This window comes from Marmota monax, unplaced genomic scaffold (assembly GCF_021218885.2).
Source record: "Marmota monax isolate L192 unplaced genomic scaffold, Marmota_monax_Labrador192_F-V1.1 WCK01_AAM20220418_F8-fsc00173, whole genome shotgun sequence".
Classification (NCBI taxonomy): domain Eukaryota; kingdom Metazoa; phylum Chordata; class Mammalia; order Rodentia; family Sciuridae; genus Marmota; species Marmota monax.
The window spans coordinates 1695230-1720074 of NW_026694620.1; the positions used below are offsets into that span (position 1 = coordinate 1695230).

Consider the following 24845-nt stretch of genomic DNA (forward strand, 5'->3'; position numbering starts at 1 on the left):
TATCTGAAAAAGTATAAGCTCACCAGAGTGTCTTGGTAGGATTTTGTTAGACAGATAGTCACTCGGTTATCCAGTTACTAAGTTCTTACTATGTGCTCAGCATTATGGTGATAGGTATGAAACAATGAGATACTGATATATTCCTTCCATGGCTTGTATGTTGGCACAAAGCAGCACTTTAACCATAGCACATCATTTAACCATTTTGTTACTTGTTCAGTGGATTTATGATTACAATTGTTAGAGAGTTTCTTTCCCCAAGTTAGTTATAGAGCTTATAACACACACACACACACACACACACACATATTTTAAAATATACATTTGATGACTATTCTGATTGAGGAAGATGTTGTTTTCAGATATGCATTTATGATTTCTTGCCCCAGGAGTTGATCAAATTAATCATCTTATGTGTATCAGAATTGGTTGACAATCTAGTAAATGAATAACATATCCATAATGTTGCTATGAACTGTTTGCATCCTTAGAACAATATCCATTCATTTATGGCAATTCAGTAATCTAGATTTCTTACTATATGACTTACTACATTACTATTTTATTTCCTGACTCTTTGCTCCACAAGCATTACTGTTGGGTATTGAAATCAAGCTCTTGGCTAAAGAAAACAATATAGTAATCAACACACAGTAGGTGGCCAGAAAATAGTACTAAGTTGAAACATATGTTAAGCCATCTAAATACATATGTAATGTAATATTGTACATACATAATACAATATTTATTATATTATAATTTCTCTATGTTTATGTTGTTTATATGGAATTTTCCTTACTGAACAAATATTTAAAGTAGAAGAACTATGTTACTGACTCTACAGGTCTCTTAATATTTTTGGCTTGAATTCATAAAGGTATTCTTGGTTCCAGGAATTTAACATACTTCATCATTTCTATTGGAATGTTTAGGAGGTAACTGACTATTCTTTTTTATCTGTATGATAATAATAGTGGTCTGCTATTACAGAAAAAATAAAAATGAATTCTAGAAATTCATGCATGATACTTTAGGTTATGAATTTAAGTTACATATCAATAGCACAAATGAGCTAAGTAGACATTGTCCTTACCACAGGGCCTCCTTGATATTAAAATGCTCAAAACTCATTGTCTTATAAGCCTGGAACAAAGGTGAGTCAAAAAGCTTACTTACCTTGGGATGAAATTTAAGGGAATACCAAAATATTATTAATGAAGATGAACAATCTCTTATTTCAATATTTTTCAAATCAAAAAAGTCATTATAAATAAAACACCAAAATTCCAAATAAAGACAACATCCAATCTTGCATTTGTACAGTTTGGCCCTCTTGTCTCATCTGAATCCCACTCCTGAGAAAAATAATGCACACTATTTAAAAAAGCATAAAACACTATGGGAAAGAAAGAAACATATTCTTAAAAGGCCCAAGTACAACTTCTGTAAATATGGTCATTGAAACTGAAATCTCAATGGACAAGTTAGATTAGACACAGTTGAAGAAAGAATTTGAGAACTAGAAGATAGACCTAAGAAATGATCCAGAATTCCATACAGAGGTTTTTTAATGTAAGGAACTTTGAGATAAGAGAATAGAATATTTTTTAAAAGCCAATGTACACAAAATCATAGGTTCTGAAGAGAGAATACATAAATAAAACAAAATAAAGACAATATTTGAGGTGGAAATGGATAATAGCTTTCCCAAGATGGAGAAAGACAAGATTCCTTAGATTGCAGAGCCACATCAAGTTTCTAGGGGATGACAAAAATAAATTCTCTCATGAAACAAATGAACAAACAAAAAATAATGACTTTATCACAATTTTTAAAGTATTAATAAAATTATAACATACCAACACCAAAGTTTTACAAATAGAATAATATTAATAATAAATACATCAACTGTTAATTAATGATATGTATTACTTTTAAACTACTATTTACTGAACATTTATTATGAATCAAACTCTAAGTTCTGTACCTTTACTACTCATTTGATCCTCATAACAACTATATTTGCTATTATCCCACTTTGCAGATGTGGGAGTTAAGGCACAGATAGAGGAAAACTTATGCAAGTTCTCACAGACGGTTAAGTAGTAAGCTGGGATTTGATTTCACAGTCTCATTTGGAAGCTCAGGCATTTAATCACTGTATTCCACTGCTTCTCAAAAAGACAACTATTTAAAAGAAATCACAAAAAGACAAATTGTTAAACACATGGAATTACATTCTGAAAGCAGTAAGACAAAATTTCACTCTAAATTTCTATACCCAGCTAACGTGTAGGAGCAATAAAGACAAACAGGACAGAGAGTTTACCACTCACCAAACATCTGTATCCCAAAAAAAGGAAATGGAACCCAAAAGAATGAGCAGGATACAAGAAATACAGTAAGCAAAGAAACCTCTAAACATATTGATGAATCTAAACAAGTATTGATAACAAGTTAACAGGTGAGAGGTGATTCTAAAGAGAGTAGACTAAAATGTTAGCAAACAAAATTATGAAAGATGAGTAAATGGAGTTAAAGCATTTCATCGCCTTGGACTCTTCAGAAAAATGAGCTAAAATATTAGTTTATATATCATTACACATTAAAATTCTCTTAGAATATACAACTTCCTGAAGAGTAGAATGAGGGAATAAACATATTAAAGAAAATTTACCTACTCTAAAGGAAGTCAGGAACAAAAAAAAAGAAGCAAAGAAAAAAATAGAGTAATAACTAATAATAATATATGCCAGACATTTGTCAAAATACAATTTAATCAGAATAAAGATACATGAATTATATTTTTAAAATGTTAATCAAAATAAAGGATGCTCTGACTATATAAATTTATATGAAATATACTTAAAATGAAACATATTATTAAGAGATAAGAAAGATTATTATATATCAGAAAATATAACACATTTGAAACAACAAGCATCAGTAATATACCCCAAAATATTAGACTGAACCATATGTAATGATCAGTGTAGAGCCACTTTTCAACCTAAAATAAAATAAAAGTCAATCGAATTATGGAAAAATGAATTTTTCAAGTGTGACTTTAATATTCGACTGTTACAAACTAAGTGATCAAAAAATAAATAATAATCTTGGAAAGTTAAATAACATAAGAACTTGGTATGATTCACATATTTAGGACTTTATGTCAACTCTTGGATGATCTGCATTCTTTTCCAATTTCCAGGGAATATTGTTAAAAACTGAAATACGTGGCCATAAGGAACATTTCAATAAATATCAAATAATTGATAAAAACCTGGAATTGATAAAACCACATTCTCTAACCACAATACTTTAAAATGAGAGCACAATTCCTAAACAAGAAAGGGAGAGAAATAAGACAAAAATACTCTTGTATGTTTAGAAAGTAAAAAATGATTTTAAGTTGCTCACAGGTCAAAAATAAATCATGATTGAAGTTATAGATAACAGTAGGTTGGTTGATCATGCCCCTGTTTTCCCCATTTAACTCCGTCCGTGTGATTTAACGCCGGGTGATGCTGCTAAGGTAACACAGTGGGCTTCAGGAGCAACAGCCAGGAGATGCCGAGAAAACTGTGAATTCTTAATTAAATTGTTTACTTATCCCACTCCTTTGTCCACTGCATGTGGGTTTGGATTTTATCCAGTCTGTCCCCCATCCCATTCCCCAGAGGGCAGGTAGGAAGTTTCCCCTTGACTGCTGAGATGCCCCAGGAGCCTCCTCACATATCCTCAGAGACTCCTCTCAAAGAAGCTGCAAATGGTGGACCACTGAGAGAGCTCTCATGGGGAAATGTCACTCCAAAATGCCAACTACTTTAACTTACTACAGACGGGCTTCCCCAGCCCCTAATTCCAGGTCTAGACAACTCCAGCAGGCACCATTGGTGACACAGCTTCTCTCCCCTACTCACTGATGTGGGCAGACCTGATTGTCTCGAGTTCCAAGTCAGAGAAGCATGCAACCGTTGAAAACAGGAGATGCCCCCAAATCAGAGCAATACAAACGAGAGCCGGGGAACACGTTGTGGGTCGCTGACCATGCTCCAGTCACCCAAGCAAAACGCTGCCTTAAAATGTCATGTGTGTTAAGACACAAAGGAGAGAGCCCAAGTAAGAAGAGCTCAGCTTTGTTCTCTAGGACTCCACTCCACAAAAGCCCAGAGATTCCATCAACCACATGCTCCCAGGAACCTCATAATGTCAACATGCCAAAGGAACCCAGAACCTCAGGAGAGGGGTCTAGAACGCCGGAGAAAGGATGGACAGGAATTCTCATGATCCCTGGGGTTTTGTATAAAGGCTAAAAGCCGGTGAAATTCCAACAACACATTTGAGTTTGGACACCATCCTAAGAATGCCCCATTTAAGTATTTGGAAGAACACCCACTGGAGCCAAAACTTGAGGGCACGTGACACCACCAGGTAATCCGCTCATCTCCCCCACTCACCCCACCCCACCTTTTCTCTTTCTCTGTCCCTTTACGTCACCATGGACAAACTCAGAATTTGGTTAGACCAACCTTCCCAAGGTAGAGGGTTTGGCCAATGGTCAGCCAGTATTGTCACAACGTGAGCCAATAAAACGTGACTTTCCATATTGTTTCCCTTTAATGTTATGCTAAAAAATGACCTAGTAAGTAAAAACAATGATTACGTTAGATAAAATTCATCCACTACCCTTACTACGACTCTGGCTCACAGGGGAAGATCCAGAGTAAGGGCCAGTCTTGTGAGAGAGTTGGACAGAGGTCGCCATTTACCCAGAACCCTGGGGGGTTTAAAAGCCAGGAAGTTCATTAATTTTTATAACCACCTGCTTCCGCGGGAGCTTCCCGTCCTCCTGATGGCAGACGAAAATTAAAATTGCCCATGAGAGGTAACTTATTCTGCTCCTGTTGGAAGCAGCTCACTCTGAGGTTAGCTCAGCTTCACTGGGTAAATACCCCGGATTCAAAGGCTCTTCTCGGGGCCACCTTGCCCACCACCCCTTCCCAGGATGGTATCTGGATGCAGAGGGAAGTCCACATGTCCTTCTGTAGGTCCTCAATTACAGATTGGTCTTGTCCCTAAATGTCCCTGGCTGGTGTGGCTAACTGATCCTTGTGGGTAGGCTTCTGCTGCTGAAGTCCACGGCCCCAGAGGTCCCTCAAGTCACCAGGCCTCTGTGCTTTGTGGCCTCTTGCTTCTTTGCCGTGACCACAAGCTTATGCCAGGACATCATTTAGGTGACCTCTTCCAAAGAGGACAGGAGCTCCGTGCCATGAGGAACCCTCTACCTGTCTGTTCCACCATTTTCCTGCCGTGGTGGACGCAGCAGAGAGGCAGAGGTCAGGCCAAGACCTGTCGACCCTCCCTCAACCAGCTGCAGCTTCTGGGAGGGTTCCTTAAGCCTTATCCCTCCTGGCCCCACTTCTGGTGGACTGGGGGAAGAGGACTCAGCTGAGGTCCGCATCCTGCCCTCTCAGCCTGGTCTCCTCCCCCTGTGCCAATGGTTTCCGTGTCCTCTTCCTACCTGTGGAAGTTTACCAGAGTCTCGCCTTGTGCACTGGCTCATCTTCTTTGCTTTTCCACCTGAGTCGTTCTGATTTTCTACACAGCGCTGAACCCTGCGTCAGCAATGTTTATTTAAGATAAGCCAAATGGTTTTGATAAAAGGGATTATTCATAAAGACATCAGAGAGCTATAGGAGCACTCCAAGAAACAGCACAGCAATAGTTATGGGCACACACAAATAGATAGCAGTGAACCCCACTGTAATGTAGAATTACAATGTTAAAAATAAAGAGAAAAAAGAGCCGGTGTAATCATTACCCACCCCAAGCTCCAAGACCCGCTGATCTGAGGAATGTTACCAAACCCAGAAGGAGAGAATGTATGGAGAGGAGTAATAGCATTCATAGAATCTTGGAAGGCTCAAGGCCACTTCCCCTCAGGCAAGGAGGTAGGCAAGGGGTTAAGTACTGTTATCATTATCCACACCCCTTTTTTATTGATTCTTTTTAGTTATACATGACAGTAGAATCCATTTTGATAAAATTACACATGCATAGGTTAGATCTTATTTTGATGAGGACCCCATTCTTGAGGATGCACATGATGGTGAGATTCACTTAGATATTTTCATATATGTACACAGGAAAATTATATCAAATTCATTCCTATCTCTTTTCCTATTCCCATCTTCCCTCCCTTCCCTTCATTTCCCTTAGTCTAGTCTACTGAACTTTTCTTCTCCTTCTTTCCTTTATTGTAGCTTCCACATATCAACAAAAACATTCAACCTTTGATTATTTGGGATTGGCTTATTTATTTAGCATGTTCCATTCATTTACTGGCAAATGCCATAAAGTCGTTCTTCTTTATGGCTGGGTAATATTCCACTGTGTATATGTACTGCATTATCTTTATCCATTCGTCTGTTGAAGGGCACCTAGGTTGCCTCCATAGCTTAGCTATTGTGAATTGTGCTGCTATAAACATTGATGTGGCTGCATCACTATAGTGTGCTGATTTTTAAATTCTTTGGCTACATGCTGAAGAGTGGGATAACTGGATCAAATTGATGGCTCCATTCTGAGTTTTTTGAGGGCTCTCCATATTGCTTTCCAGAGTGATTGCACCAATCTGCAGTCCCACCAACAATGTATGATCATACCTTTTCCCTCCACTTCCTTGCCAATATTTATTGTTGCTTGTATTGGTAGTTACCATTCTGACTAGAACGAGATGAAATCTCAGTGTAGTTTTATTTTGCATTTCTCTAATTGCTAGAGATGTTGAACATGTTTTCATATATTTGTTATCGATTCATATTTTTTTCCTTTTTAGAAGGGTCTATTCAGATCCTTCGTCCACTTATTGATTGGGTTATTGGAGGTTTTTTGGTGTTGAGTTTCTTGAATTCTTTGTATATCCTGGAAATTAATGCCCCACCTAAGGTACAGGTGACAAAAATTTTTCTCCCATTCTTTGGGCTCTCTCTTCACACTCTTGATTGTTTCCTTTGCTGTGAAGAAGCTGTTTAGTTAAATGCACCCCATTTATTGATTCTTGATTTTATTTCTTGCTCCTTAGAAGTCTTGTTAAGGAAGTCAGTTCCTGATCCACTATGTTGAAGTGTTGAGTGTACATTTTCTTCTAGTATGTGCAGGATTTCTGGTCTAATTTCTAGGTCTTTGATCCACTTCACATTGATTTTTGTGCAAGGTGAGAGATAGGGGTTAACTTTCATTCTATTACATATGGATTTCCATTTTTTCCCAGCACCTTGTTGAAGAAGCTATCTTTTCTCCAGTGTAAAGTTTTGGTCCTTTGTCTAATATGAGATTACCGTATTTATGTGGGTTTGTCTCTGTGTCCTCTGTTCTGTACCATTGGTCTACAAGTCTATTTTCATGCCAATACAATGCCGCCTTTGTTACTATAGCTCTGTAGTATAATGTTAGAGTCTGTAAACGAGTCAAGATGGCGCCTGGCATTTTGCGAGAGGGAGTGGTTTGTGAAGTAACTCCAGCGAGCCATTAAGTGTGGAGATTCCTTATTGGTTGACTCCTGTATCTAGTTTATGTTAATTAGATAAGCTGTGTGGAATGTATATATACCCCTCCTGTCCTACAATAAACGGCTCCCACTCCTGCTGTATCAATGTACACAAGTTGTTCGTCACCCCCGGTTATTTTGCTGCAGCCTGACTGCGGCAGTATAATTTAAGGTCTGGTATTGTGATACCTACAGCTTCTTTTTTTGTTTTTCCTCTAAGGATTATTTGACTATTCTGGGCCTGTCATTTTCTCAAATGAATTTCATGACAGCTTTCTCTATTTCTTTTTGCATTTCTCTAATTGGAATTAGAGAAATGCAATTTCTACATTGAAATTTTGATGGGAATTGCATTGAATTCGTATAGTGCTTTTGGAAGTATGGCCATTTTGACAATATTAATTCTACCTATCTAAGAACATGGGAGGTCTTTCCATCTTCTTAGGTCTTCTTTAATTTCTTTCTTTAGTGTTTTGTAGTTGTCATTGTACACATTCTTCACCTCTTTTGTTAGGTTAATCTCTGGTCAGTGTCAGTCATCCTTCCTCCTTTTGCCTTCCTGATGAAGCTGTCCATCGGCCTAACCCAACCGGACGCCAGAGGCCAGTGAGCCACTGACATGATCCAAACGTGTCAGCACCAGGAGGCAAACAGAAGGTGCCCTGTCAAACACTTCCCTGGAAGGGAAAGGAACAGGGGGGTCAAGTACAAGCAAGTATGAAAAAGAAAAACTACGCTATTTTTCAAAACTATTATATACTGGTAACATTTGTCTGTCTTTACCGGTTTTATTTCTATCAGTGCCCATCTAAGTATCCCTGGGGAACCCCAGGGGTACCAAAATACACAGACACCCAAGTCCCTCATATAAAGCACCATCCTATTTGTGGGAACTACACATATCTTCCCGTGTATTTTAAATCATCTCTAGAGTACTTATGATACTTAGTTCAGTGCAACTGAAAACTCAGTTTTTCTCCCAAATATTTCAGTCTGCGGTTGGTTGAATTTGTAGGTTGGGAACGTTTGTATACAGAGGGCTGTCTGTAATGTGGACCATGAATTAAATGCTCATCCAACACGTCTCAGTAAACAGCACCTCCGTGATTCTGGTTGCTCCTCGCATTAAACTTAGGAGACATTATTAACCCCTCTCCCTCCTCTCATACTCCCGCATAACCACTAGCAAATCCTGTTGAAACCAATCCCCAACTCTCCATCTGCTGATACCACATGGTCCAAGTCATCTCTTCCTGCCCCAGAAGAATACGTTCTTCTTTAGGCTGTTCACAAACAGCTGCCAAAGTTACAGTGAGTTCCAGTTCAATGCCACTAATTCGCAAAGTCGCCCGATGATAGTGAACAGGGGCTAGCACTGAGTCTTTTTCTGTTTGCCAAGCACTGTGGAAAATCTTTTTTGTTGATGTCATTTAATCCTCAAAAGGACCTTCTGTGGGGATAAACATTATTGCCATCTCCATTTTACAGATGGAGTGTCTGAAGCTAAAAATGCTCATTTTTCAACAGTCACAATATAAGATCTAAGACCAGATTGTCTAAGAAGGTGGGGAGCCAGGGAAGGAGTAGAGACCTGGAAACAACCTGTCTTGGAGGTCACTGCTGAGGGTCATCATCTGGAATGGTGGGAATCCTGTTTTTATTGAACGGATGTTACAAGAGAAGCTGCCAATCCACGTTGCATAGGAGAGTTCTCCATTTTAAACTCTGTTCAATTTAAATTTTTAATTCAGTTTGAAAAATGAGTGAGTGAAAGTCAACACCCCAGGAGTTTCCATTTTGCAACCTTTGCTAGATTATAACAGGTCCAAAACCCACCGCATCCTTCCAACACCCTCCACCCCTTCCCAGGGTTGCCAGCCCAGAATTGGCGTCCCCTGTCAAACCGACAACCCTCTGTTTGCAAGCCTGATGATAATGACATGATATAAACCATTTGGATTACCAGCATGGATTAAGTACCATGCTAAGAACCTGACATGTGTGATATCTTCTTCACAACAAGCCTGAAATTTACAGATGTATAATTATCCACTGAGGTCAAAGACATGACGTCACAAGGTTTAAGTTACAAAATAGAAAATAGCAGAGCTGAGGACTGAACTCAGGCCTCTCTGACTCCAAAATGTAAGCTTTTTCTACCAATGGCAGAGGACTTTCACCCAGCAGGACCTTGAGATTCTAGATGCACAAATCAAAAACCCACTGGGAAAAATCTGTTCTTCCACATCAAGTCTCAGTGATGAGGTCCAAATAACGCATTTCTCTTTGCAGAATGCTAACCGATCATCGGACCATTATGCTTCCTAAGAGCCCCAAACAGAAGAAGAGATAAGCCAAGCAAAGAGCAGGGCAGGCCTGTGGAAAAACAAACAGGATCTGCAGAAACAAATCGGCTGTAGAAAGAGCTACAGGGGGCCCCAGCTATTTTTATTTTGATTTACAGAGAGAACGTCATGTTAAAGAGTAGCTTTTTAAAAATGAGCTGCCCTCCTTAGAATGCGAAGGACAATCTTCAATAAGTAGATCTTATCGTCTTCTGAGCACAAGTCCATCCTTCTCTCTTTGAATCATAACCCCCATCCTCTTTCTGGATGTTTTAGCCACCCCCTCAGCACAAGCAGCCTTCCAGCTCCCACATGTCAACTAGCATGTTATTTGTAATATGGTCACCAAGTCTGGCCGGAGAAGAAGTGGCCGGCCGAGGAGAAAAATCTGTGATTACATATTTCCATGTGCGATGTCATTTGCTGGATTTATTGCCAACCCTAAAATTGTCTCCAGTTTCCCAAACGCTGGCTGTTTCAAGCTCTACTGCATGTTCTTTCAAATGTTCCTATTGTGATTTTTGAGAGGTCTAGAGGCATAAATTAGAAGGGTTAACTTTCAAGTGATGTTTTGCCAAAAGACTTCTTTGCTTCTACGGAGTGCTTAGGAACAGGTCTCCCCAGTTAATGTTTCCAAGATGGGTTTCCTTTCACCACCCTCCCACCAAACAGCCCTTCCTTCCCCGGGACCCCCGCCCATCCATCATCCACACCCTAGTTCATGCCAAAACACTAGCAGCTCCCTCGTCTCCCCCTCCCTAGCCCCTCAAGCCAACGTGTCAGCAACCCTTGTTTGTCAGTGGTGCCCTAAAAACCTCTTTCCACCCCTCCCTCCCTCCAACTCTCCCTCTCTCCTCTCCAGTGATGCTCTACCAGCACCAACCACTGCTCCATCCTGCACCCAGACAACCAGCTCCTACCCCAGCCTCTGGAAAGCCTGATTTTCATAAAATGCAAATTTTCATAAAATGACATTACCCTCCAACTCTCTACCACCCCCCACCCCCGGCTCCTACTGCTTTTAGGACAAAGTCAAAAATCACAGCCACTTTCGACGCGACCTCCTAGCCTGGATCAGGCTTCTGTGCAGGCTCACCTCATGCCACGTCTCCCACCCTCTGTCCACTCTGACCCCACTGGCTTTTTCTCATCCTCAAATATTGCAAGCGCTTTGACCGCATCAAAACCATGACAGCTGCCTCTTCCTCTGCAGGAACACCCCATCCCCAGCTACTCTCAGTGGTTCATTCTTATTCTCCAGGTCTCAGCTCCATGTTCCCCCTCTAAGAGCCTTTTCTGACCACCCAGACTAAAGGTGGTCCTTGACAGCTACTCCCTGTCCTGCCCTCCCTTCTTTCTTTCCTTTCTGGAACCTTCCATGAACTACAATTACGCGACTTTTATATTTACTGTCTTTTTCCTACTGTGCTCAAAACATCTAGCAGAGATCCTGAGACATAATGGCAAAAATAAATATTGAGTGACTGGAGCCCACAGTCACCAAGTGATGCCTCCAATAAAGCACACATCAGAGTCAAAACAAGAGGTGTCGCCGCCCTGTGCATGAGAGCAAGCGGCCAGATAAACTTAACGAAAAAAATATGCTTTCTGTTAAGATTAACGGAAGATATTTTCTAACTGATTACATGGAGCTGGGAAGGGGGATGCGAAGGTAATAAACACGTTTAATTTGAAACAGATGAAAATCTGGTCAGTTCCTTCCTGGTTTCTTGACTCAGGGCCTTTTTAAAAAAAAAAATTGTCTTTTAAAAATTTTATGAGTATAATTTCTAAGCATCAGAATTTGTCCTGGTGAAAGGCACTGGATGCCCGGTCCATCTTGACAAGGCCTGGCTTAATTGAGTCCTGTGGGCTCATTTGCATATCTGCCAGATTCAGGAGGGAGCTGGTAATGCTGAGCCACAGCTTTATAGACCAGAATCCCAAAGTGAGCAAGACACTTTCAGATCCTTGAAGAGGGCACTAGGGAAATGTATAATAACACGCTCATTGAATATAGATTTCCTTAAAGTGCCAAAATGTGCCTTGGGGTTGTCAAATTCACCACTTGCTGGAAAACTTGGAGGAAATTAATGAATGGAGAGAGCAGATGTTTTTCCAAGCTTAAGAATTTTGTTGGCCTAAAAATCTGCCCAGCTACACATCACTGTGAGGCTCATTAATGCCTTAAGCTGGGTCTTTTGAGAGGAGCAAGAGAAGTAGACGGAGGTTTCACGAACCACAACTTCAGAAACCAAGCTCAAGGTCATAAAAGAAAAATGAGACTCTCTCTTTTTTTTTTTTTTTAAATCTGGATGGCATGAAGAAAATTTCAGAATTCTGTCCAATATCTATGAAGATAATTCAATGACTGATGTTCCCATTAAGGGTCCAGTAGGGACTCTGTTATTTCTAAATCTTTAACCGTTACCTTCTAATGACTGCCTTTAGGATGCTGGTTTTCAGATTAAATTTCTTTTGTTTTTTTGAGGAAAAAAAAATTAAACCCATCTTAGATGTTACCCCTAGTACTTCTGCAGAGAGAAGAGCCACAATGCCAAAGCCAAGCCGTGTCCTGCTCTCTGAGCCCTTAACTGATCCCAGGACACTGTTAACCAATCCCAGGCCCAGCCTTTACAGGACCTTCTCGTCACCACTGTGAATTTGGGGCTGACTAAAACGCTCCCCCAGACTGTCCTCCCCCATAGTTAATATTCTGGGTGTTTTAGTCAGCTGTTCACTATGGTAACCAAAAGACCTGAAAAGAACAATTAGCGGAGGAAAACTTTATATGGAGCTCACAGTTTCTGGGGTCTCAGTCCATAGATGGCCCACTCCATTCCTCTGTGCCCAAGATGAGGCAGAGCACAGAGGCAGAAGGGCATGGGGAAGGGTCTAGAGAGGAAGCAGCTCAGGATATGGCAATCCAGAAATGGGGGCAGAGAGTTCTGCTCACCAAGTCAAAATATATGTCCCAAAGGCATGCACCTGGTGACCTACCTCCCCCAACCACACCCTACCGGCCCAGGTGACCACCCAGTTAATCCCTACAGCAGATTGACTTTTTGATTAGTTAGGGCTCTCATAACCCAATCATTTCACCTCTCAACTTTCTTGCATTGCCTCACACCTGAACTTTTGGGAGATACTTCCTACTTAAACCATAACACTGGGATTGATCAAAAGGCATCCAGACTTTCCCTTCCCCTTAGTTGATATTTTGAATCTGCCATTTTTGTTCCTCTCTGTCTTCACCCAGTGTTTTGCCGTCCACCCATCAAATAGGGGCAGGGCATCTGCCTCTTGCACGATCCAGTGCTGCATGTTAGAGACCACTGTTCAACAGGTGGCCAGAATGCCTGACCTCGAGGCGCACATACTTTTCTTATAGCAGAAGGTAGCGTGAGAACGGACCCTTGAAGCACAACTGATCATTAATAAAATGAATGTATTTGCCCGGCTCTAGGATCCAGAGGAAGGACAGGGCTATGTTCGCAGGTGGGAGTCAGGGGTTATCATGGACAGAGCCCTGAAGGAAGTGACAAGTGGACATTCTCAGGAGGATGGGGAAGTGCTGCATTCCCACCAGAGGGAGGGACCCAGGCCAAGTCCCAGAAGCCTGAGAGCCTGAGGCATTTTCCAGGCTCGGGTGGTTCTTCTGGTGTATCAGTGCTAGGGGAAGGAGTGAAGACGGTGCAGAAGTGAGCAGGTTCGGATCAGGAGGACTTGGAGGGGAGAAGACCTGGGTGCTTGAGAGTCCCTGAGGAACTGTGTCATAAGTCAAAAAATAATAATAATTGACATAATGTAGGGTGGGGGCAGAATCTCACGTGCAGATGTTGCTCTACCCACAGAACAAAAAGCATGGTGTCCCCACCGGAGGCCTTAGTGTGGGTCACCTATCTGACTGCTCTGGAGAACACGGTCACACTCTTCTCCTAATTGTGGAAAGAAAGAAAGAAAGAAAGAAGGAAGGAAGGAAGGAAGGAAGGAAGGAAGGAGGAAAGAAGAAAAGAAGGAAAGAGTCTACCGAGAGCATCAACTTCTTTTCATCCAGGTTAAATCATTCTTCATGAAGCTGGACTCCAGTGCAACCCCTTGTTCTCACGGCCACATGCTGGCCACTCATTTGGGGACTGTTCCATTCTTCAGACCCTCAGAACTAATGGTGGATTCCTTCTCTGTTTAGAGTTCCCTGTGAGAGGAAGAGGAAGAACAAGAAGCAAGAAGACCCACCTGAAGACCAGCACCCGCCCCACGGTCGGTCACTGCAGAAGGAGGAGGGAGCCCTGGGCACTGAGAACAGAGCAAAGGAGACAGGAGAACAGGCTCCCGAGGAAGGTCCTTCTCCCAGCAAAACAGAACCTCAGAAAGATGCAAAAGGTAAGGCCAACCCGGGCCACTGTGTGCGTTGGCTTTTGGTTGCTGCGACCAAAATGCCGGTCAAGAACAACTGAGAGGAGGGAAGATTTACTTTGGCTCATGGTTTTAGAGTTCTCAGTCCACAGTTGGTGACTCCACTGCAGAAACATCATGGCAGGAAGGCAGGGTGGAAAAGGCTGCTCAGTTTATGGCGGCCAAGAGGCAGAGAGAGAGAGAAGAAGGGGCCAGGGACAGACATAGTCCCCAAGGCCATGTCTCCAGTGACCTCCTTCCTCCAGCCACACCCCACCTGCCTCCAGCTACCACCCAGTGGTTCATTTGAATTATTAATCCATCAAGTGGATTAATCCACTAATGAGGTTATAAACTTCATGGTCCAACCTTTTTGTTTCTGAATGTTGCTGCATTTCCTAACACATAAGTTTGGGGAGGAATATTCTAGATATGAACCATAACAGCCACAGACCCAGGCCCAGTGTACTTACAGGCATCCTTTGGGCTTATGAAATGGAGCTCTGAAGCTGGGCCAGGGCAGAACTGACGTCATAAGACAAGACTAGTACATATATGTTGTTCAACGGTTGTAAAAAGAAATCTGCAGAGCTGCAACTGAACTTCTGGCTCAGAAACTGATTTTCATATTTAGGTGATATCCATCATTGGGCCACAGTGGACTGTGACCAATTTATTGTCACCGTTTCTGCAGAGTTGGGCTTTTCCATCCTGGACCTCGTCTCCCAGCCCAGTGAGGTACACACTTGAACCCCAGGAACACTCCAATAAGACAGGGAACAGACACTAGCCAACCAGTGTCTTTTCAAGTATGAGGATAGAATCACCCAGGGCCAGCAGTGGAGGTCTTCGGAGGACAGGGCAGCATCCTGAAGCTGACACACAGAAGACAACTGAGCTGGCTGATGCATGTCCCCACCTCACCTCCTTCCTCCTCTTGTAGATTTTTTTCCTCCAGTTCCCCCTCCCCTCGTCTCTTCCCCTTTGCCTTGTTTGTGGCTCTGAAGCCCTGATTTGCCACCCAGGGCTAAACACCCAGAGGATCTGTATGGTCAGTGCAGAGAGCTGCAGAAGATACCAGGAAGTCATCTCTGCGTTCCCAGTTCTTTCTCTAGCTAAAGAAATCAAACTTTGTGCAAATACGTGATGCATCCTCTAAGTATGCATAGAGGGAGAGAAGCCACGGGATACTTTTAAGGTGAGAAGTGATCTTTAAGCCTCACATGCTAATTGGGAGATGCAACCCCTCAGATCATTAGCAGAGTTATTACCTACTCCAGGTGCTAACAGGAATGACAAATTGCAGCTGCCAGAAGGGGAACATAAATTCTCCCAACTATCTCCAGGCCCTGGTTGCAGAGTCAGACCGAGTTTTGAGTTAAGCAGATGCTATGCATTTTTTTTTTTGAAAGTCACGGTTCTGACTTCCCAGCTTGAGTCATGTTCTGGCTCATGAAAACTGTGGACATGTGAACGTGATAAGGAAGAACCTAGAAAATGGATTTTATTTTTGCAAAGACCCAGTCTTCCTGCCGAGGACTGGAACTAGTAATTAAGGAGAATTGTAGGGTAAGGAAAATGGAGAGAACAGAAGTAGCACACGTGGAAGAGAAGAGAGAGGAGACCGTCTACCTTAGGATGAAAGCTTTGGCTTTGAAGCAAAAAGTGCAAAATCTTCTCTGAGGACAGAGTTCAGAGAGAGATGTCAACTTCAAAGGCTGCGGGGGGAAAACTCCTGACCCTTGCCTGTCCCCTGTCAGACGCTCTACGGGAAATCCCCCAAACAACCCGCACAGCCACATTGACTCTCGCCTATTCTTCCAGACACCCCAGTTTATTTTTCTCTTCAATTCTGTCCAGAGATCAAAGCTTCCTTCCCTATTTTTTAACCTCCATTTTGGGCATTGATGCAGAGTCAGCTAGTTGACAGGAATTTTTAGAGAGAACTCAGGCAACAGAAATAGTCATTTTTACACTGAACAAATATTCGCTAAGCACCTACTGTGTGTTGGGCGCTGTTCCAGGTACTGAAAACATATCAGTGAATAAAACTGATGAAGATGGTCAAAGACACTAATGCAGAGCCCACCTAAAGGGTTCCATTCCCTTCTCCGAGCAATGTTAGGGGAGGGGGAATTTGAATACCACTCCCCCCTACCTGGGTGGTCCTGTTTGGAATAAGACAATCATCTCAGGAGAAGGTGAGTGTCTGCTTCCTAAGAAAGCCTGAGCTCAGAAGGTACAGCCTGCCCCCACTCAAGCCTATCTGCTTCTTATTTTCCTCCCACTTGAAAGTGAATAGATTTTCCTCCCATCTGGGGTTTCTACCCACTTCTGACCCTGAAAGCTCAGGAAATTGCAAAGTAAATTTTCCAGCAGATACTTTAACCAGTGTCAGGCAGGCTCCTGTAGCCAGCCCCATGCCCGTGCTCCATCGTGCAAGCCCAAAGCACCACAGAGAGAAGGAGGCCGGAGCGGTGGACTGCTGGCCTTGGGGGTGGCCCGCTGCAGAAGACAGGTTGAGTTTCATCGTCTGATGAGGATTCCTAAGCATGCGGGAGATGGGTGCACGTGCCCGAAAAAAAAGAGACTCAAAAATATTTTTTTAAAAAATGGTTTTGCTTGGAAATGTGTGGTTTCCGCAGCAATTTGGGGGATCTAAGCTCAGAGAATAGTGAGAGTGACTGACCAAGGAATCCACAGCCCTCCCTAGCCAGAGCACCATGGGTCATAGGCCGTGGAACCACGGTGCCTGCATATGATCTGCCTCTGCTTGAGGATACCAGGCAATTTGGAAGATTGTCGGGAGCTGCCCTGGATGCAGACACCTTTAAGTCCTGATGCACTGAGTTCTGAACAATTACTGCCTTCAGTCTGGCACAGCAGGGCCAGGTCACAGTGACTTGGGTGTTACCCAGCTCAGATAACAAAGCATGGCTCCAGGAGTAGATGTCACCTGCTGAGGCTGAGTTACACTCACCTGTTCCTTTGTAATCCTACCCCTTTGCCCTTTGGGGGATAGAATATTCCATGGAACAGCCAATAAAAGCCCGGGTTCAAGGCCTGCTCTCTCTCTCTCTCTCTCTCTCTTGCCTCCTTTGTGGCCGCTCGGTCAGCAGAGCTGTCACAGAACCCAAAGAAAAAGGTCTTCCTCTGTCTCTATGTGATGATTTCGTGCCAGCCCAGTTCACCTGGAGTGACCCTGACTGGTTTAGTGGTGTGTTGCGACAGAAGATTGCACATCAAAGGGAAAGTCTGCTCCAATTTGTCCAGAGTCAGGAAAACACATCTTTCAGACAATATTGGGTAACTGCATATCCTGTCCAAACATGCTAACTGGGTCTGGGTGGCGTGGCAGACACAATTTGGGTTTTATTGTTGTTGTTCTTTTTTTTTCCTTCCTGAAAGGAACAGAAGACTTGAAAAATAAAGGAAAGCAGGTAGCTCTGAGGCTCAGAGAGAGTGAGCTGTGTGGCACGTGAAACTCGCTGCAGGTCTTGGTGTCCTGGTCTTCCATGGTGCAGAATGGAACTCACAACACACACAGAATCCGAGAATCAAAAAGTTGGGTGAGGGGCTGGGGTTGTGGCTCAGCGGCAGAGCACTCGCCTCGCACATGTGAGACCCTGGGTTCGATCCTCAGCACCTCATAAAAGTAAATAAACAAAATAAAGATATTGTGCTCATGTATAACTGAAAAAATATATATATTAAAAAAGGTTGGGTGAGATTTTTTTTTTATTAGATCTTTATGGTTATAGAGGAGCAAGATCTTCAAGGTTATAGTCTGACCACTTAAAGCCTGACACATAGTAGGTGCTAAATAACTGTACAACTCACCAACTAATTCACCAAAGAACCCAACACGAGAGCACATTACCCTGTGCCTAGAACAGTGAGAGGTAGTTCAATCTGCACTAAAGTACAACGAGGAGGGGGACCTTCCACTGAAATGGGCCCCTGTCTCTGGCAACTAGGGCCCTTAGTGCTGTAGACAAATCCAAACCCACCTTCCAGATGCTTCCATCAAAGGTCCCAATCCCACTCACTGGGGTAGAGCCAAATAGTTTGATCCCAACTCTACAACACAGCCTTTCAGATATTGAAAACAACTGTCCTGGCCATGGCAGTGGTGCACGCCTGTAATTCCATTCCAGCGGTTCGGGAGGCCAAGGCAGGAGCATCGTAAGTTTGAGGCCAGCCTGGGCAACTTAGTGAGGTCCTGTCTCAGAATAAAAAAATAAAATAAAAAGGGCTGCAGATGTGGTGCAGTCGTAAAGCTCTACAGGTTCAATCCAGGAAAGAAAGAAGAAAGAAAGAGAGAGAGAGAGAGAAAAGAAGGAAGGGAGAGGAAGGAGGGAGGGAGGGAGGGAGGAAGGGAGAGGAAGGAGGGAGGGAGGGAGGGAGGGAGAGAGGGGGAAGGAGGGAGGGAGGGAGGAAGGAGACAGAACTGTCTTGTCCCCCACTGAGCCCTCTCTTCTTTAGGCTAAAGACTTTGGATTACTCCCCGCACATGTTAACACTTGACAGTTTCCAAGTGTTTTCAAATGCTTGGGGAATTTACTTTATAAAGCACATTTTTTTATATCAGAGAGAAGTGAATTTGGCCTGAAGGATAAAAAGGAGGAGTATAGGAAGAGAAAGGCACTCCCTCCACTTAGCAGTCTGTCTGGAGGAAGGCAGTGGGGGCTGGTAGGTGGCTCCGTGACCCATCAGAGAGCCGGCATGCATAGCTTTCTGCTCCTCCTTAGTCTCATGTTGACAAGATGGCTGCTCACCTTGGTGCATCCCAGGCACATTCCAGGCAGGAAGAGGATAGCAGGTGAATGCAGGAGGAATTCTGGGCACTTCCTATCTATGTACAAGAAAATAACCACTTTTCAAGGCCCCCCCCCCTCTTTCCCACCAAAGGACTCTTACTTGTCACTAGCCAGAGCTGTCAAACTCATTCCAACTCCAAAACCCTGGAGTGGCTTGGGCTGGGAAACACAGGGTCCATCCCAGAGTGGAGATCCTCCTGCCGAGGAAGACGGGGGAACGGATACGGAGCAACAGGGCTGCCCGGGCACTCTTATTCCTGATCTCGTAAGAAGAAACAAAGGTTGAGGAAGTCAGGTGGCTTCCTCAAGGTCACACAGCGGCTAACTGACACCCGGCCAAGTTCACACCATGGGCAACCGTGAAGCTCACCTTCCAAATACTCATGATTGGCCCTGGTGGGACACCCCTGGCCTCTGCACGAGGTGGCAGGGTGGTGACTGGCTCCCACCCTGAGAACCGCTTAGAACCCATGTCCACTCACAAAAATGAGCCTCCTCCTCCTCCCAGCAGAGCCAGGGTCCCGCCAAGAATCCCAGGAGGGTCCCAGAGGAACCAAATCCCCAGCTGTCTGTCTGTCTCTCTGCTCTCCATCCCTGTCTCTCTCTGTCTCCTTAACAAACCAGAAACGCTGGATTGAAGGGTACATTACTACTGGAGGTCACAGAGAGCGTTTCTTTCAAGATGGGTAACTACAGGGATGAGGAGGTCTCCATCCTGCATCTGATCAGAAAACCAGGCCAGCACCCTCTCAGCTGGAGCCAGGCAGGTGGGTGTCACCACGGGACCACAGCCTTGGGACAAGAGCCACGTCCTTTTCTCGAGATTTCTTTAGCACTCAGCAGATTGGCTCCCGGTCCTGATAAAAGCATTCTCCTGTCCTTCTCTAGCTCCTGAGTTACAGAGGGACAGCTGGGGACCAGAATCTGGGAGGCACCCTTTCTCCCCCAAGGTGTGTCTGGAAACCACAGGTGGGACATGCAGCAGCCCCGCCCCTCACAGCACTCAGCTCACAGGTGGAGTCAGCCCTGGCCCACTTTAGAGCTTACAGAAAAACAGCGAGTGGGCGACCCTGAGCTTCGTTTCATAAGGGCCAGAGCAAGTCCTGGTTTAACAGCTGACCGGTCCATTAGCCTCTCCGCATCGCTCTTCCTTCACTCGTGGGCTGACGTTTTCTTGCTACACATTGGGTGGTTTAACACCTGTTCATTCTGTCACAGTTTCTGTGGGTCAGGGATCTATCTGGGCACAACTTCACTGAGCCTTCTGCTAGACGTTTTATTTGAGACTCCAAGCTGTTGGCAGGGGCCACTTCCTGGCAGCCTTCCATCTCTCAGTGGCTTGCTTCTTCAGGGCCAGCAGGCTTTGAGACCTGGACTCTCTTTTAAAGGGCTCGTCTGATTAGGTCAGGCCCATCCCGATATGCCCCCCTTTGGTCACTTTAAAATCAACTGATTAGGGTCCTTAGTGACAAAATGCCTTTATCTTTTCCATCCTGTAACACAGTCCCAGAAGCCATAGCTCATTGTAGTCGCGTACAAGAAGAGGGGATCGTCTAGGACGTGCACAAGACGGGGCAGAATGGTGGACCATCCTACAATTCTGCCTCTCGTACCCTATAAAATGAAGAGACCCTGATTGACCCATTCCCTATGGTTGTTGTGAAGATTAAATAAAATGCTGAATGTTACAGGACGAGCCAGCGAGCAGCAGCCACTATAATTACGTTAGCATTTTGAACATCGTACCACATGGCATGCTAGGAGCTGGGGATTCAAAGAATAATAACCCAAATCTTGCTTGAAAGGAAATCATGACATTTCTCCAACACTAATCATTTCCTCCCAATTCAAAAGTTGGCAAAAAACAATAAAGCTTTAATCCAACCAAATAACTTTTCAATATACACCCTCGGGATTTTCTTGGCTTATCGAAGCCACTGTCAAAAGTAAAACATGCTGACTCCAATCGAATCCTGTAAGCCACGGGATTATCATTTCCACCTTCCAAAGCCCCCAGTTTGCCTGCTGGGTCGCACCTGGAGGAGAAGCTACAGAAGTCATTACTCCAGCGCAGGTAAACTCAAATTCCAACACGGTGGTGTCTTGGCTCCGCTTCCCGCTTATGGATCCCCTGGGGGAGCTTGTCCAGGGTCCCTCTCACCAAAACTCAGATGTGTGCAATTGCACCTGTGCACTCGCATGCTTGAAAACCTCTCAGGAGATTCCAACATACCACCAGCGTGAGGAATTGCTGCTCAAGCCAAAACCTGAGGGTTCCCCAATGGTCTGAAAACGTCGTTCCCCTTTAAAAGACACAGCCTGAAGGCCCAGTAAGCCAGAGACATAAGCAGCGGTCACACATTTTTCCATTGACTTTCAGCAAAGAGGTTGAAATTCAGCACATTTCACACCTGTCAAGCCACCATCCTTGGGGGGGAGGGGGCACTGCTGCTTTCTGCAGAGATGACTCTTCTCTGGGTGGCTGGTGGCTGGGTGGCACTGTCAAAAGATGAAAGTCACCATCTACCCCAAAAAGCTTCTGTTGTTCAGCATGTTTCTTCTCACTCATTCACCGTCCCCTCCACGTTTGAAGCGCCCACAACTGATGAGTTGAGCTTCGTGGCTGGGTGCTGTGGGTTCAAAGGTCAGTCAAGCTTACCTTTAAAACTCCAGGTCTAGTGCCATGATCCAGAGATGTCCTTCCCGCACCAGAGGAGAAGTGGTTTTAGTGTCAAAGGCATGGAACTAATTTTGAGCTTATAAACCATCTTTTTCTCCATTTTCTATGATTGTGTGTATCTCTCTAGGGTTTAATCACTTCCAGAGAACAGCTGCTCTCCAACTTTCCCTCCTTCTCCTCTGGAAAAAAAAAAAATTATTACCCAGGATGGGAACTTAAAAATTGCCAACAGACCCAGGTTGTCTCACAAGGATAAAGAGCCAGCTGGAGACCTGACCACCTCCCTCTTCTGCCATTTCCAGGAACCTCCAGTTCCTCCTCTCTCTCTCTCTCCACTACCCAGGAGCGCATGCGGAGCTGGGCTGACTCCTTCTCCATACCCAGTGCTCTCTGATCAGGACTAATTGCAAATTGACTGAAAGGGCTCTGCAAAGCCCAGGGCAGCTGGATTCCTCTTTTCAGATAATGCTAAGCCAGTGGCAGCCTTTGAAAAAGACTCGTGTAGTCTGGTATCATAAAATTCAGACTGGATTTGGTTTACCAGTAAGCCAGAGAAATGAAGTCCTCCCCCCCGACGCACACACAACGTATCGCATATCTACAAAGACTGAGATGCAGACAGTGGGAAGGAGACCAGAATTCCCATTCAGAAGAAATCCTCTTTGCAACCCTCGCCCATGTGTTTGTTTTGTTAACATTGATGGAGAATCTCCTATGCACAAGCCACGGAACTAAGCTATATTAGTCCACTGCCCACCAACCCCCACCAATGAAAAGTTTTACAATAGCAGAATCCAACCCTGACCTCAAAACTGTTTTGGCAGATGCTGCTACCGCCCCCCGCCCCACCAAAAAAAAAATCATTCTAAGTTACTTTTTTTTTTTTTTAATACCTACCAGTCATCCTGGGGAAGCTGCTCTATGAAGCTCACTTCACTCTCTATTCTTAATCTATTCTTAATATTGTCAGAAGAGATGGGGATCCCATGCAGGAGCCCCATGAGCAAGCCCAGCCCCACCTCCCCCTGACCTCAGCCCCTGCCATCTAGGAAAAAGGAAATAAGCAATACCCAAGGTCATGGCTGGCCCCGCAGAGGAAATGTGTCAGGGAAAACCCAGAGACAGACTGGCCATTGCTTATCACCTTGGTGCTCCTCTGTGGGAGAATAAGTGACTCTCTCCAACAACATTAGGAAGTTGGACCACATCAAGGAGGACCCCCGTGCTCCCCTGAGGGTGGCCACCAGGAGGAGAGTGGTTAAGGATCCCAGGGATGCGATTTGTCACTCTAGGATGCTGGGTCTCTGTGTCTCAGTAGAATGGAAGCTTGTATGGCTAAGCTGGTTTCAATGTGGGCCCAGGTGAATTCTAGAACATGGAAGGCCCCTTGGAGTCCCTGATCCTATCACTGAATCAGGTGGGCAAGCCTGGGCTTGGTTCCCTTGAGGGCTGCTCGTGGGCCAGGTCATGCCTGCCCTACACGTGGATATTGAAGTTGCTCAGAAAACTTTAAAACGCTCACTTCTATTTTGGAAGCCCTTGCTGTCTCCCTGCTACAGGGAGCATGGGGTTGGCAGAGTGGGTCTTGCCACCTGGTTTTGTCTGTGAGAACTAAAAATGTTCTTCCAACGTCTCAATGGTCGAAAAGGGAGCCCGGAGAAAGATATTTTGTGACGCAAAAAAAGTATTTGAAAGTCAAATTTGAATGTCCATAAATAAAGTATGATTAAAACACGCCTACTCATTCACATACTGTCCGTGGCCACTTCCGTGCTGTGTCATTATAGAATGACACAGTTGCATGATTATAACAAAAGACACATGACCCAAGAGACCTTAAATTAACTTTTTGTTGTTGTGGTTGTGTGGGGGTTTTTTGGTGAGGAAGAGGGGGATGATACAGGAGATTGAACCCAGTGGCATTCAACTTCTTGGGCCCCAGCCCTAGCCCTTATTTATTTATTTGTTTATTTATTTATTTATTGAGACAGCTTCTCACTAAGTTGCCCAGCCTGCCTACTCTCTGGTTATAAGAAAGGTTTTCAGCCTCTTCACTAAGTTGAAAGAATAATCCTGCACACATATAGGAAAAATGAAAAGGTCACGTGACTCATTCTTTAATTAACATCATTAAACAACCATGTAGAGCCCCTACTGATATTTTTTTATTGTTATTCAGTTAGACGCCCCCCCCCCCCACAGTAAAAACCCAACTCTGGTGGCATGGGCAGAACAATTTACCAATCATGCTATGGCCAAGAGCACCCAGAAAAGCACATTAGAATATCACAGAGACTGGATTTGTCTTCTGCCCTTGGCTCTGGGCTGAGGGTGGTTTCCCTCCTGGTTACATTAGGTTGTCCTCGGGTAAAGTCAGACACCAAGAATTTAAACCTATTCTGGGAAAGAGGCGAGCCCCCTGTGGGATCCCAGAGCCCAGCCCTTGTCTCCCTGCCTCCCTGGAGCAGATGGGAAGCTGCCGATGCCCCTGGGACCTGTCTACCCACCATCAGCCTCCTCCAGCCTGGGCACCGCCAAAGCTATGGGACTGAGCTGGGAATTGTCTCCTCCAATATCTAAGAGCTTCCCAGTGCACGACGTGAGTCTTCCCGGGATCCCTCTGCATTCCCTTATCCGTGCAGACTGAGGAGTGAGAGTGCGCCCCCTACAGGGAGAGCTGAGCCAATGAGGCGCGGTGGCCGGCCAAGACCCAAAGTAATTGGTTTCTTGTCACCTCCATCCCGGGTCCCACCCCCTTTGCCTCCTGGCCACAGGGGACGCAAGAATAGGGAGGAAAGGAAACCCTGAAAGCAAGTAATAATGCCTTCAAACCTCATCGAGGATGCTTGAAAGGAAAAAAAATAATCCTCCAATTTGGACAGTTTTCTGCTGCTCCCAACAGTCTTTTCCACCTCAGGGCGCCCCTGTGCCACCCTCACTGAAAGGCCAAGGTTCATCGTTGGAGATTAAAATGCACACACACAGATAGCAGTGACAAAGATGAAGCACTTTACTGCAAGCTGGTGCTAGCTTATATAGAAACTGAGAGTCAG

At 44.3% G+C, this 24845-nt stretch overlaps 1 long non-coding RNA gene across 1 annotated transcript; it reads right to left on the bottom strand.

Moving 5' to 3' along the window:
- Positions 1-6242: 6242 nt before the first annotated feature.
- On the bottom strand, positions 6243-18508 carry LOC131423326 (uncharacterized). Its single transcript, XR_009224724.1, has 3 exons — positions 18303-18508; positions 17273-17938; positions 6243-8229 (listed from the first exon to the last, which is right to left on the bottom strand). It is a non-coding gene; the product is annotated as an uncharacterized LOC131423326 (long non-coding RNA).
- Between the last annotated feature and the right edge of the window lie 6337 nt (positions 18509-24845).